Source organism: Lepisosteus platostomus, chromosome 5 (assembly GCF_059453375.1).
Source record: "Lepisosteus platostomus isolate fLepPlt1 chromosome 5, fLepPlt1.hap1, whole genome shotgun sequence".
NCBI classification, from domain to species: Eukaryota; Metazoa; Chordata; class Actinopteri; order Semionotiformes; family Lepisosteidae; genus Lepisosteus; species Lepisosteus platostomus.
In genome coordinates this window covers 64,834,909-64,849,847 of record NC_142615.1, presented here as the reverse complement: position 1 = coordinate 64,849,847, position 14,939 = coordinate 64,834,909, and the positions used below count along the sequence as shown (strand labels likewise).

The 14,939-nt window shown below is 48.6% G+C and overlaps 2 non-coding genes and 1 pseudogene across 2 annotated transcripts; 2 read left to right on the top strand and 1 right to left on the bottom strand.

The window, feature by feature from the left end:
• Nucleotides 1-3,334: 3,334 nt before the first annotated feature.
• Nucleotides 3,335-3,498, top strand: LOC148671297 (U1 spliceosomal RNA). The gene has a single exon (XR_015938683.1). It is a non-coding gene; the product is annotated as a U1 spliceosomal RNA (small nuclear RNA).
• A 623-nt stretch (nt 3,499-4,121) lies between these two features.
• Nucleotides 4,122-4,240, bottom strand: LOC148671296 (5S ribosomal RNA; annotated as a pseudogene).
• A 1,841-nt stretch (nt 4,241-6,081) lies between these two features.
• Nucleotides 6,082-6,245, top strand: LOC148671295 (U1 spliceosomal RNA). Its single transcript, XR_015938240.1, has one exon. It is a non-coding gene; the product is annotated as a U1 spliceosomal RNA (small nuclear RNA).
• Nucleotides 6,246-14,939: the final 8,694 nt, after the last annotated feature.

The following is a 14,939-nucleotide window of genomic DNA, read 5'->3' as shown; positions in this document are numbered from 1 at the left end:
GAATCACCAGGGCGCGCGCACACACACACCAGTACCGTTGAACTGTTCTGCTTCATTTCTAAGGGCTACTCAACATTCACTCTTACCCCGAGAAAAGAAAAGAGAGCGTCCGCAGCAACAACAGCTCGAGTCTAAGCAGCCCCCATCTCCCCTGCTCCGCTCTGCTCTGCTCTGCTCTGCGGCTCCTGCGGAGTGGAGTCCTACCTGGAGCCGTGTGGCAGGCGGTGGCTCCCGTCGCTCTGTCTGTGCGTCGTGTCCAAGCGCTCCTGGGAGGAAGAGAGTGCCCTGCCACTCGGAGGTTTTCCACGGTCTGTGTGAGGAGGGGCAGGTGTATCCAGTAGCTTATCGAGCGGAAGCCTGGGGCGTCGGAGAGCTGTGATCGTGCAGACTTTGAAGTGTCACCTCTTTGTCTGCTTTCCCACCCCCCCTCCGCCCAAGTTCTGGTCCAATCTGGCCTGGCAACCCCTCACACCTGCACGTGTCACAACCTAAGGTGTGGTCATGAGACACCCGTGGGGTGTTGTTCTGTTCTTGCTAATTGTTTCACAAGTCCACATGAGCAAGATGCGCTGGACAGAGCTCAGAGGGCGCAGCTGGGTGGCTTTCCTTCTGAGTGACGTTCCTGCAACACTCTCCCGCTCCTCTTGGTGTGCTCATGCCGCAACACAGGAAGGCTGGAGCAGGTGGCTGTGGGCTGTGTGCACCGCCGAAATAGCTCAGTTGGGAGACCAGGTGGAAAAAAACAGCCTCTTTTTGCACGCTCCCGTACTTCACAGAGGACTTGAGCCACCGGTCATTTGTTCCCAATGTATTTCCGGTGCCTTCATGCACTCTTGTACCAAACGCACGTACTTCTGTACGCGGAGCCGATCATTTGCAATTGGGCTGTGCCGACAGACCAGGAAGAGCTCTGTCGGCTCAAAAGCAGCGCAGCACCTGCGAGAACAACAGAAAGATTAGCATCCAGCGGGGGCCTCTTAGTGAGCCGAAAGTCTCATCAAGAATCGGCTCCAGCAACAGGGCTGGGCGCATTGTTCCATTCTCCGACCACTCTCGGTGTAAACAAGTCCCTCCTGGTCTCTGCTTGAAATGCACTTTCCTGCATTTGCTTTGGTGTAACTGGCTTCCCCTGCATGGGCGAATGTGAAGAAGATCCTTAGTAAGTCTTTGAAGAAAACCAAGAAGAGGTCGGAGTGGCCTCTGTCATTCATCAACCATCCAGTCAGGCAGTACTCCTCCTATTCTGCCAGGACCCGGAATCGAACCGGGGTTGTTGCGGCCACAACACAAAATACTGGCCACTATATGATCACAGCGAGTTACCGAGACAGAAACGGGGGTGGGAAAGGATGTACTCTCTTCGTGTGACACTAGTTGGAAAAGTCCTGACGTTGCATTTCAACTGAGCCCTAGTATACATCGACCCTTCGACACTCTGAGTGCCAACTCTCTTGTGTGTTTTCTCCACCAAGCAGGTCATGAAGGCAGCAATTACAGTTTGCTTACATGACGCACTCACAACATGGCTGTATGCTCCCATATGGTCTAGCGGTTACGATACCTGATCTTCACCCAGGTGGCCTGGTTTCAGCTCCTTGTATGAGAACGTGTCAGTTTTGCCTCCTGCTTTCCAAAAGATCAGCACCGTGTACGAAGGAGCCGTATTTAAACCACTCGATCATGTGCAAAACGTACGAGAAGAGGGGGCGCATGTTTTCAACCGAGGACCTCTCGTGTGTGAGCCGAACTGATCATCGCTGCAGCTCGGAAACCTGCAGGAGGTGGGAGGGGTGACTCTGGTAGACAGTGTTGACCTTCGGCAATAGGATTTATACTCTCTAAGATGATATTTGCACTTTCTGGAGTGGAGATTTTCTCCAGTTCAGTAGCCCGATTTTGTCGATTGTGTGGAGAGGGCTGTAGAATGTGGGGCCGCCTTTCCTGCTCCGTCCATGACAGGCATGCTGGGCTCTGGTGTGAGAGCGCGGTCAATCAGTGCACTCCAACATAAATACTGGAAGCAGCTGAATAGCTTTGGCGAAGCTCAGCGCTTGGCCACTGGGCACGAATTCCCATCGTTCTCTTTCTCAGCCCAAAACGCAAGCAAGACACCAGCAGCAGCCCCTGCATGTTTCCGTAGTGTAGCGGTTATCACATTCGCTGTGTGACTCTGTTGGTGAAGCTCTTCTGTGCCTAGACCTGTAGGAGGAGCTTCTCCCAGACAGCCCTGTCAGTCTCACAGTGCATATCCTCTCCCTGAGACACTGACACAAGGAGGGTCGGGACCTCAGTTTTCCGCCTCCCCCAAAGGACGGCGCCTGTTTGCGCGGTAGAGTGTCGCCATCAGGGTGCTGGGGCATAAGGAAGCCACATGGACCGCAGGGTGAGTGCTCCGTACTGGTCCCAGTAACACCTCTTGCAGGAGCAGCAGCAACCTGAGCTTTTCCGGGGGGAATCTCCCATCCGGGTGCCGGCTAGGCTCACACCTGCACTTGAAAAGGCCGACAAATGACTCGTTCCCGCCGGAGCTGAATGTACCTGCATGTGTCGTGTCGTCTACTTCCCCCGCCCCGCTGTGTTTGCTGTATTGTCTTTGAAGCCGGCCCCCGAGACGAGACGGGCTGTTCCCGTGCCCCAATTAACACTTTACAGGTGCCATTCCCCGGCATTGTGGCCATTGTCGGTGGTCACACGCGATAAGATAAGGTGGAGGAGGGCGGGGCATGCCCAGCGCCAGACATTCAAGGAGGGGGCTGTGCGAGGTGAGGTGAGGTGCGACACGCCGGAGCCCCGACGCTGCTAATGCGGAGCACTTGTTGAACTGGCATTGAAAGGACGTGTGCGCAAGGAGCGAGCCTTCCCTGCGGCGGAGCGTGGAAACTTTCTCCCCGTGCTGCAGGAGTTGTGTGCGCTGCAGCGGTGCCGAGAGAACAGCACAGAAGGCAGCAGGCTCCGGAGAGCGGGTAAGAGACAAACCTTGTGGGCAGGCGAGCAGGCCTGTTTTTTGGAAATTGCTGAAAAGGCTCCGGTGTTTGTTCGGTGTGTGGCAGGCGCACGACGCGAGCTTGTGTAGCGATCTACCGGTCTGGTGTTATGCAAATGAGGCCGAATTGCGTCCCGGGACATGCTGCGAATGCGCATTGGCGACTGCAGATGTGTAGGAAACGGCGCGCTCGTTTTCTCGTTTTGCCCACCCTTTTGAGTGTTAGTGTGGCGTGTGAGTGTGCGAAAGAGTGGGCCCAGCAGGAGGCGGTGGTGTGCGGGGCGAGGAGCTGGCCTAGGCTGCGCGCTTTGTGCTGTGGGTGCGGGCCGCTTGCAGGGGCTTGTACAGCTCATACTTACCTGGCAGGGGAGATACCTTGATCAAGAAGGAGGTTCACCCAGAGCGAGGCTCGGCCATTGCACTCCGGCTGTGCTGACCCCTGCGAATTCCCCAAATGTGGGAATCTCGACTGCATAATTTCTGGTAGTGGGGGACTGCGTTCGCGCTCTCCCCTGATGTGCTTGGTCCAATATCAGATACGGAAGAGTTATGACACCACGAGCTGCGATCGGATCCCAGTTCGAAAGGAGTCGATGCCACTGCTGGTTCCCGGTTTCTTTTAGTTAGAGGTCCGGAGAAGCATTTCAAGCTGGTTACGCTACTCCTTCCGGACATTCATTCCCTTTTCAAAGTCAGTCATTTTGCTGTAGTCTGCATTATTTAGGCTGATTATCGAGGTTAGCCTTTATTTGGTCATGGGAGCCTCGGTACTGTATGCTAATTCTCAAGACAGTTTCACCCGTTTTCTGATTGCTAGGTTCTGTACCAGTGCAGACATGTCAAACAGTGAATGGCTGTACCTCTATTGTATCCGTGCTCAATGAATGAAATCAGTAATAAATGAATATATGTATAGTTATACGAAAAACAAGTGGTTTATCGACTCATCTTCATTTGCAGATTTAGAGGCAGCTTCGATATTCGTTTTACAAATGGGTTTTTTTTTATATGGGTCACACACATGCCATAGCAAAAAAACATCTCTAGAGATGAGGCTATAGATCACCTTTCCATCCTCCAGGTTTTCCTCCCAAAACCTACGGTACCAACGGCGACCCCTGCTGGCCGAGAGAGCAAAAGCTTGCAGCACCTGGTATTCCCAGGCAGTCTCCCATCCAAGTACTAACCAGGCCCAACACTGCTTAGCTTCCAAGATCAGATGAGATCGGGAACATTCCAGGTGGTGTGGCCGCAAGCAAAAGCCATGGCGCCTGACTCGCTACTTGAAGCTGTGTGTGGCTGGGGCTCCGCGCCCCCCGAGCGGGACTGAAGGATCGTTCGTGTGCAGCTCTTTGGAAAGGAGCTTCTTTCCAAATCGCATTGTGTACCTGGATGTTGGCGAATGTGCTCCCTTGTGTTGACTTGTCCCGCACTGGAGGAGAACAAACAAACTGCTCGGAGGAGCACAAAGCAAGTCTTCACAAGACAAAAACCTCCAATGCACAGCACTCAAAACATTTCTGGGCTGTCGCGTGTTTATTTCAGCACATAAAGCGCACCAGTCCAACACGTCGGCCGGGCGCGCGGCACCTCCGCCCTCTTGTGGCCTTGCGGCGTCAGAGCAAGAGGCTCCTTCTCGCTGCCTTTCCGCTGTGTTGCAGAGCCCTGAGAGGGAACCTGGAGCGCACACTTTGTGGGGGGCGGGAGACCGCGTTCGCGCTCTGCCCCCGATCTCTTGCGCGAGTGCTAAATCTCACGGCGCCAGCCAGCGGCCAGGAGACAAGTGCATTATCGCGGGACAGGGGGGCCTCGTCATTGCTTGTTACATATGAGACGGGGATTAGGAGGAGACCCCGACTGATTGGTAAAGGGGAACACTAACACCAGAGTGACACCCCCGGCGTCTCTTTTTGAGAGACGCCCTGGGATTTCTTAATGGCCAAGGAGGGTCGGGACCTCGCTTTTAAGCCTCCCCAGAAGGACGGCGCCTGTTTGTGCAGCAGAGTGTCGCCATCAGGATGCTGGGGCATAAGAAAGCCACACAGACCGCAGGGTGAGCGCTCCCTACTGGTCCAAGTCACACGTCTTGCAGGAGCAGCAGCAACCTGAGCTTTTCCGGGGGGAATCTCCCATCCGGGTGCCGGCTAGGCTCACACCTGCTGGGCTGCCGTGGGTGAGTCCAGTCGAGAGTCGCAGGGTGAGATCTAGTCACCGGGGAGAAACGATACAAGCGAAGGATTACTCGGCTCCCAGCACTTGAAAAGGCCGACAAATGGCTCGTTCCCGCCGGAGCTGAATGTACCTGCATGTGTCGTGTCGTCTACTTCCCCCGCCCCGCTGTGTTTGCTGTATTGTCTTTGAAGCCGGCCCCCGAGACGAGACGGGCTGTTCCTGTGCCCCAATGAACACTTTACAGGTGCCATTCCCCGGCATTGTGGCCATTGTCGGTGGTCACACGCGATAAGATAAGGTGGAGGAGGGCGGGGCATGCCCAGCGCCAGACATTCAAGGAGGGGGCTGTGCGAGGTGAGGTGAGGTGCGACACGCCGGAGCCCCGACGCTGCTAATGCGGAGCACTTGTTGAACTGGCATTGAAAGGACGTGTGCGCAAGGAGCGAGCCTTCCCTGCGGCGGAGCGTGGAAACTTTCTCCCCGCGCTGCAGGAGTTGTGTGCGCTGCAGCGGTGCCGAGAGAACAGCACAGAAGGCAGCAGGCTCTGGAGAGCGGGTAAGAGACAAACCTTGTGGGCAGGCGAGCAGGCCCGTTTTTTGGAAATTGCTGAAAAGGCTCCGGTGTTTGTTCGGTGTGTGGCAGGCGCACGACGCGAGCTTGCGTAGCGATCTGCCGGTCTGGTGTTATGCAAATGAGGCCGAATTGCGTCCCGGGACATGCTGCGAATCCGCATTGGCGACTGCAGATGTGTAGGAAACGGCGCGCTCGTTTTCTCGTTTTGCCCACCCTTTTGAGTGTTAGTGTGGCGTGTGAGTGTGTGAAAGAGTGGGCCCAGCAGGAGGCGGTGGTGTGCGGGGCGAGGAGCTGGCCTAGGCTGCGCGCTTTGTGCTGTGGGTGCGGGCCGCTTGCAGGGGCTTGTACAGCTCATACTTACCTGGCAGGGGAGATACCTTGATCAAGAAGGAGGTTCACCGAGAGTGAGGCTCGGCCATTGCACTCCGGCTGTGCTGACCCCTGCGAATTCCCCAAATGTGGGAATCTCGACTGCATAATTTCTGGTGGTGGGGGACTGCGTTTGCGCTCTCCCCTGATGTGCTTGGTCCAATATCAGATACGGAAGAGTTATGACACCACGAGCTGCGATCGGATCCCAGTTCGAAAGTAGTCGATGCCACTGCTGGTTCCCGGTTTCTTTTAGTTAGAGGTCCGGAGAAGCATTTCAAGCTGGTTACGCTACTCCTTCCGGACATTCGTTCCCTTTTCAAAGTCAGTCATTTTGCTGTAGTCTGCATTATTTAGGCTGGTTATCGAGGTTAGCCTTTATTTGGTCATGGGAGCCTCGGTACTGTATGCTAATTCTCAAGACAGTTTCACCCGTTTTCTGATTGCTAAGTTCTGTACCAGTGCAGACATGTCAAACAGTGAATGGCTGAACCTCTATTGTATCCGTGCTCAATGAATGAAATCAGTAATAAATGAATATATGTATAGTTATACGAAAAACAAGTGGTTTATCGACTCATCTTTATTTGCAGATTTAGAGGCAGCTTCGATATTCGTTTTACAAACGGGTTTTTTTTTATATGGGTCACACACATGCCATAGCAACAAAACATCTCTAGAGATGAGGCTATAGATCACCTTTCCATCCTCCAGGTTTTCCTCCCAAAGCCTACGGCACCAACGGCGACCCCTGCTGGCCGAGAGAGCAAAAGCTTGCAGCACCTGGTATTCCCAGGCAGTCTCCCATCCAAGTACTATTCAGGCCCAACCCTGCTTAGCTTCAAAAACCAGACCAAATCAGGCGCGTTCAGGGTGGTGAGGACACAAGTGAAAGCAGAGGTGCCTGACTCGCTACTTGAAGCTGTGTGTGGCTGGGGCTCCGTGCCCCCTGAGCAGGACTGAAGGATCGTTCGTGTGCAACTCTTTGGAAAGGAGCTTCTTTCCAAATCGCATTGCGTACCTGGATGTTGGCGAATGTGCTCCCTTGTGTTGGCTTGTCCCGCACTGGAGGAGAACAAACAAACTGCATGGAGGAGCACAAGGCAAGTCTTCACAAGACAAAAACCTCCAGTGCACAGCACTCTGAAAACATTTCTGGGCTGTCGCGTGTTTATTTCAGCACATAAAGCACACCAGTCCAACACGTTGGCCGGGCGCGCGGCGCCTCCGCCCTCTTGTGGCCTTGCGGCGTCAGAGCAAGAGGCTCCTTCTCGCTGCCTTTCCGCTGTGTTGCAGAGCCCCGAGAGGGAACCTGGAGCGCACACTTTGTGGGGGGCGGGGGACCGCGTTCGCGCTCTGCCCCCGGTCTCTTGCGCGAGTACTAAATCTCACGGCGCCAGCAAGCGGCCAGGAGACAAGTACAATATCGCGGGACAGGGGGGCCTTGTCATTTATTGTTACATATGAGACAGGGATTAGGAGGAGACTCCGACTGATTGGTAAAGGGGAACACTAACACCAGAGTGACACCCCCGGCGTCTCTTTTTGAGAGACGCCCTGGGATTTCTTAATGGCCATGGAGGGTCGGGACCTCAGTTTTACGCCTTCCCCGAAGGACGGCGCCTGTTTGTGCAGCAGAGTGTCGCCATCAGGATGCTGGGGCATAAGAAAGCCACAGTGAGCTCCCTACTGGTCCCAGTCACACCTCTTGCAGAAGCAGCAGCAACCTGAGCTTTTCCGGGGGGAATCTCCCATCCGGGTGCCGGCTAGGCTCACACCTGCTGGGCTGCCGTGGGTGAGCCGAGTCAAGAGTCGCAGGGTGAGATCTAGTCACCGGGGAGAAACGATACAAGCGAAAGATTACTCGGCTCCCAGCACTTGAAAAGACCGACAAATGACTCGTTCCCACCGGAGCTGAATGTACCTGCATGTGTCGTGTCCTCTTCTTCCCCCGCCCCGCTGTGTTTGCTGTATTGTCTTTGAAGCCGGCCCCCGAGACGAGACGGGCTGTTCCTGTGCCCCAATTAACACTTTACAGGTGCCATTCCCCGGCATTGTGGCCATTGTTGGTGGTCACACGCAATAAGATAAGGTGGAGGAGAGCGGGGCATGCCCAGCGCCAGACATTCAAGGAGGGGGCTGTGCGAGGTGAGGTGAGGTGCGACACGCCGGAGCCCCGACGCTGCTAATGCGGAGCACTTGTTTAACTGGCATTGAAAGGACATGTGCGCACGGAGCGAGCCTTCCCTGCGGCGGAGCGTGGAAACTTTCTCCCCGCGCTGCAAGAGTTGTGTGCGCTGCAGCGGTGCCGAGAGAACAGCACAGAAGGCAGCAGGTTCTGGAGAGCGGGTAAGAGCCGGAGGCGGCGGCGTGCGGGACAAGGTGCTGGCCTAGGCTGCGCGCTTTGTGCTTTGGGTGCGAGCCGCTTGCAGGGGCTTGTACAACTCATACTTACCTGGCAGGGGAGATACCTTGATCAAGAAGGAGGTTCACCCAGGGTGAGGCTCGGCCATTGCACTCCAGCTGCTTGGTGGAGAAAACACACAAGAGAGTTGGCACTCAGAGTGTCGAAGGGTCGATGTATACTAGGGCTCAGTTGAAATAAAACGTCAGGACTTTTCCGACTAGTGTCACACGAAGAGAGTACATCCTTCCCACCCCTCTGCGTCTGTCTCAGTAACTCGCTGTGATCGTATAGTGGTCAGTATTTTGTGTTGTGGCCGCAACAACCCCGGTTCGATTCCGGGTCCTGGCAGAATAGGAGGAGTACTGCCTGCCTGGATGGTTGATGAACGACAGAGGCCACTCCGACCTCTTCTCGGTTTTCTTCAATGACTTACTAAGGATCTTCTTCAAATTCGCCCATGCAGGGGAAGCCAGTTACACCAAAGCAAACGCAGGAAAGTGCATTTCAAGCAGAGACCAGGCGGGACTTGTTTACACCGAGAGTGGGCGGAGAATGGAACAATGCGCCCAGCCCTGTTGCTGAAACTGATTCTTGATGAGATTTTCGGCTCACTAAGAGGCTTGTCCCCTCCTCCCGCCCCTCTCTGTGTACAGTAGAGCCTCCTGTCCAGCCAGCACATGTCCACAGACAGTCACAACGGCGACTTATCATAAAACGTTTGCACATATAGTTAAATTATTAGTTGTTTTTACAGGAAGTTAAAAAAAACACTTGAATTACTTATCCAGTCTCTCGAAATAAAGTTATTTTTCAAGCAATGCAACAAACCTCGGGCAATGTGTTTTTTTTAATCCAACATTGACAGCCACATCTTAAATCTTGTCAGTCAGCTCTTTTTTCTCTATTTGAATTGTGGCTTACACATCGCACGACTTTAAAAGCTAGAAAGACAGGTTTCGATTCACATTAGCTGGCGAGCCTTGTTAGCTGAAAAAAATTTTGAATCCCCGGCGGAACACATTCTGTAAGAATCAGCGCTTTTATAGTAAATTTCACCTTTAAAGGTGGCTTCTCAAAACGCTTTACGGGATAAAAACAACAAGAACAGCAACAACAACAATATTGTATTTCATTGCACTTTGAAAACCAAGTAATAACTTAACTACATGTGCAAACGTTTTATGATATATCGCTGTTGTGAATGTCTGTGGAGTGTATCTTATTTGCCTTACGTCCTGGTTATCTCGCTCGCCCTCCCCCCCCTCTCCCTCAATTCAATTCAATTCAAGGTGTTTTATTAGCATGACAGATGGGTACAATCAGTGTTGGGTATTTACTTTGCTTTGCGATTCCACTTTTAAATTGTCCAATGTGCTGCTGTAATACAGTTTAAAATACAGTAAGTCTAAACTGTATCAGCTTTATTTATGGGTTGCAATTTAGAAAAAGTCAAAAACCGCACTCAAAATGCAATTTAGAGCTTTCTGGCAAGAGGAGACACCCAAATTAATAATGTAACATGCCACTGTTTGTGCATGAACAAAGTTATACTGCTATTTTCATTAGATACGCGATTAAAAAAAATATTTTTTTTGAATCCCTGGCGGAACACATTCCATAAGAATCAGCGCTTTTATATATCGCCTTTAAACAGATATATTTAAACACGCGTTTACGATTTAAATCAAAACACGATTCAAATCAATATAAATGTTTATTTTGTAACGCATAGGTGGCTATTCATTGTTATTAAAAAGACTTAAATTCGATCATGTTGTGATATTTAGAAATATAAATTTGTTTGGTGTGAGTGAGGTTTTATTTAATCTCTGACCAAGGGAAACGTTTCATTTTTTCAAAGAAATCTTTGTTAAAAGAAACAGTCATAGTTCCAATGGGGTTCGATCACAGACCGTGTGACATGGGAGTTAGGAACCTAGCCCCCTGCGCCACCAGCAAGGTCACATGCAGGGTGCTGAAAAAGCACTACAGAAACATTATCAACAAACAATGTACAGCGTGTACTATTCTTGTGTTGCGGTACATGAATATAATTATATCGTTATTAATTTCTTTAGATACACGATTCCATATTATATTCCCTTTTAATCAAATTCTAAAAGTATGCTTGTTGACTCCGGTATCTCGTTAAAGACTTCGATGCTTAAAATGTTTAGGGAGAAATGGAATACTGGTGTGTATTTTTTCTTTAAAGTACCAAGACCATCCATATACTGTATGTTTGTGTTCCAAAATTAATATCGTTTATGCCCTTCACACCCGTTACAGTATGCTCCTATTATTTTTATGCTCAGCTACTAAGATTTCCCTTCAGTGGTAAAATTCCATATAAATATTCAATACTTAAACGGGCACATTTAAGACATTAAATATACATATACATACTGTATACAGTACAGTTAGCATACGGTAATATGTTCATGTTCCTAAATCAATCTCTTTTATGAGCATGTGAAAGGCATGGTGAATCGATTCTCAAAAATTACTGTACTTTGGATTGGAAACAAATGCGTGATTGCGAAATGTTACTTTTACAAACACGGTCAATGAAAACAATAATAAGGACCAGGGTAATACTTTGAGTTTACAGCTTGTCCAAGGTCATTCATTATTAATACTATTAGTAATAACTTCGTTAAAGACTTTAATGGCTACAGCTCAAACATGAGAGGTTGAGCTTTATTAGCTCCACCTTGCGGAAATTCCGGATACTATTATTTTGCTTGCGGTATTATAGGGGAATTTACCGTAACTCGCGGTATTTAACGGTAACTCGCGGTAGACTGCGTAAAGGGCACCACAAAATAATGCGGTATCGCCCGTGCATTTTGAATGGCTGCATCTGTAAATGATATCTCCCGCCAGCCCTTCAAAGATACTTTTCCATGGGTGAATATGGTTGTCTGGGGAGTTGCGGTGTTGATCACTATTGGACTTCCCCGGTCTCAAGTGTTGTTGTTGGACACGGGCAAAAGACTCGCATTTTCGGCAAATATAAAGAGGGTTAAGGTTTCGGCTTTAGCGGAGGCAGTGTTTACATTGACAATAATAAGAAGAAGATCGTCCCTGGGTGGGCTTGAAACACCAATCTTTCAGTTAACAGTCGAACGCGCTCGCTGATTGCGCCACAGAGACTGATGAGAGAGGCTTTTCTCCATTCGCACCTTCACAGTCAAAAAATAAACATTGCTTGCATTTTCTTGCCAGTCGGCAATATTCCTTCTGCTCTGATAGCCAAGAATTACATTTCATTTTTCACAAGCTGTATGAATTTCTTGAAAAACAAGTTGTTGCAGAAAGGAAATGCATTCATGCTTTAAACTAAATCAAGCCCTATGTGGTTGTCCAAGATGGTAGTTTCTGCACAAAAAGACAGGAAGAAAGGCACAGCTGGGATGTGGAGCCAGGATCTCTTGTTAATGAGACAGGTACTTAAACCGACTCAGCTACGGTGCTGGCAGAATTCTCCTCTTTTATAGCCGCTTGGACACACCGCTCTGAGCCATCTGCGTTCTCAAAGCCCTGAGTCTGCCGGCTGAGCAAGCTGCCTCCTTTACACGGAACAGGAGCCCTGACCGTAAGAGAAATGAAGAGAAATGGCTTTTATTGGGCACTTTTCATGTCCAATGCGCTTGACATCTCCCAAGGGCGACAGAGTTCATTTACGACACTTTTCCTTTCTTTCTTTTTTCTGTACTCTTTGATGAAACAAAACGAGAAATCATGTAAGGGAAAATGTCTTTTTTCATGGAGAAAACATGCACCAGGAAATGTTGTGTTTAGAAGAAGTGAGTTAACATGAAAAGTGACCTAATTTACCGGAGCAAATGCTCACCTAGCAAGATCTGCTTTACTACAAGAGAGAAGTAGAGTGAAAGACGTGATCATTTCACGCCGTTGTGGAACAAAACGCTTTTTTCTTGGAATTCTAAATCAATCAAAAAGTGATGATTTTTTAAAACTGATAAAAATGTAGAAAACACGTTTCTCACTTAGAAATTGAAGATGGGGGTGGGGTATTACTAGTAGCGGCGCTGAACTCACCATGGTGCAATTCATTTACGTGACGGGTTAGTTGTTTAATGGATAACGCATCTGATTTCGGTTTATAAGATTGTCGATTCGACTTCTACCGGGGTTGTGTGATTTAAATCAGGCTCCTCAGAAATAGATGTCCGTTATGTAAATGAACCGCACCTGAAAGCAAACGTTGGGTCTGGGTTCCTTTCTTTCCTGCATGAAATAGCAAATCGTTACAAAAAAAAAAAAACACCAACTAATGTCCAATAGTCCAATAGTTAGTCATTTAAGTAAACATGAATATACTGTAAGGTCTTGGTACATGGGAGTGGATTTCAACCACAATTAAAAAAGGGCAAATTATAATGACAGGCTTCAGACACTTTGTCATACAAAAGTGACCAAACACTCCCTAACTTTCAGGTTTGCTTGAACCTGTAACAAAGAAGCAGTCTGAAACTTCCATTCTCTGTTGTCACTGTCTCTAAAGCCAGACATGATGTTTCACAGATGTGCAGTGTGCCTTTTCTCTTGTCATGTTCAAGATGATCTGCTGCATAAGCTCCTATCTGGGTGTTCTATACTGCACTGTTATTTCATTCAGATTACCTATGTGGTGTAATTTTCTAATTTTCAGGCACCTGCAAATACACCAGCTGACCTCAATGTGATTTGAACGCAACCTTCTGATCTGTAGTCAGACGCGCTACCGTTGCACCACGAGGTCACTCATGACAAGTCCTTTTAATTCCCCCAAAGAGAATAACAGTAATGCTAGAATAACTAGTATTAAAACTAATACTACTACTGTTAATTCTCTAACAGTAACACTATAATTATAAATAATATTTACATGAATATGAACATTAAAACTAAAACTATCAGTAGCGCTATCATCATTAATACTCACATGAACACTAGCATTAAAACAACCAGTTGTACTCTCATTAATATTAATATGAATACACTAGTATTAGTATTTGTTGCTACCCATGACGTTACATCGCTCTTTGTGATGAACGCGATACACCTAGACGCACACAGTGACGTGGCGCCTGTCCCCGTGTAACCATACTTATGATTTATAAACACGGGAAAAAATACATGTAAACTGTTACTTACATACATTTATCAACTTGGAATATATTTTTTTAGCTCTAGGATACAGTAACCTAAATAATAATAAGAATAATCATTGTTTAATTTCGGTTTGAACATTTTTTACACTAAACGCACTGTGGTAATTGATCGATACAGTCTTTATTGACTGTTTTCTAGATATTTAAAACAGGATCAAAAACAGAAAAAGAACCAGTACTCACCAATCGGTGAAGTTAATCGTTTATTCTATGGTTTTTCAATTGAATTAATTGGTTTTCGATAGATAAGTGATCAATAACTCTCCTCCGTGCGCACCCTGCGCCTCCCGCGGTCTTGCTCTCTGATCCAGGTGCTCAGGCTGGTGTCTGTGACATCACAGAGCTCTTTCTAACAGAGCAGAGCGAGTCTCCGCTGGAGGCGACTCCTGTCCGGAGCCCGGGGTTCTTTTCTTACAGATATAACATCCCCCCCAAAAAAGAACACACCAGGCTGTGAAGAGAAGCGAATCATAACAGTTGTAAAAGGAGAGCGACAAACCAAGGAATGAAATTCATTAAACAGGAAAAAAAATAGTTTACTTCGCAGATGAATGTGTTACAAGGCGTACCTGTGTGGAGCAGTAGAGAACGAGTACAAGTCCCTGTAATAAGTGCTTTTAAATGTTTTAAACGAATCATCAGAGTATAGAAGCCAGGAGGATCAGGAACCTGATCCTGGAGGTTAAAATGTGTATCCTGGTTTTATTTCCAGCCTGCTCTCAGTTCCATAGGTAGTCTGATTATTTAAATTAAATGTATAACTGTTACAATAATTCATCTAATTGTAAATTTATAAGACTGTGAGACACCTGTGAGAGACATATGAGAGCTGGTGATTCCCTGGGCTGGTGTGGAATCACACACAGACAGGTCTTCTTCTGTGTGATCTTAGTCCCACTGCTGAGAGCTACAGACTGGTCAACTGGTCACTACTGTAGACACGGCCATTGGCCCATCGGCTACTAATAATCAATATACAGTGTACTGACCAGAGTGTCACTACTTGTGTTTATTACATTACAAGATAATTCCACACTCACGTGTGTTAGAAAACATTTATAAAACATGTTTGGAGATTGACATACAGTAAAGAAAGTAATACTGAAGGGCTGGAGGTCCTGGAAAGAGTTAATAGAAGCTTCTTGCTTCTGACCTGGAACAGAGTCCACAGCTGACAGATCAGTGAGTCTTTAGCCCAGTTCACAGAGAGGAGAACCAGGAGCTCTTCTCTGTCTCTAAGTGGCTGTGAGGAAGG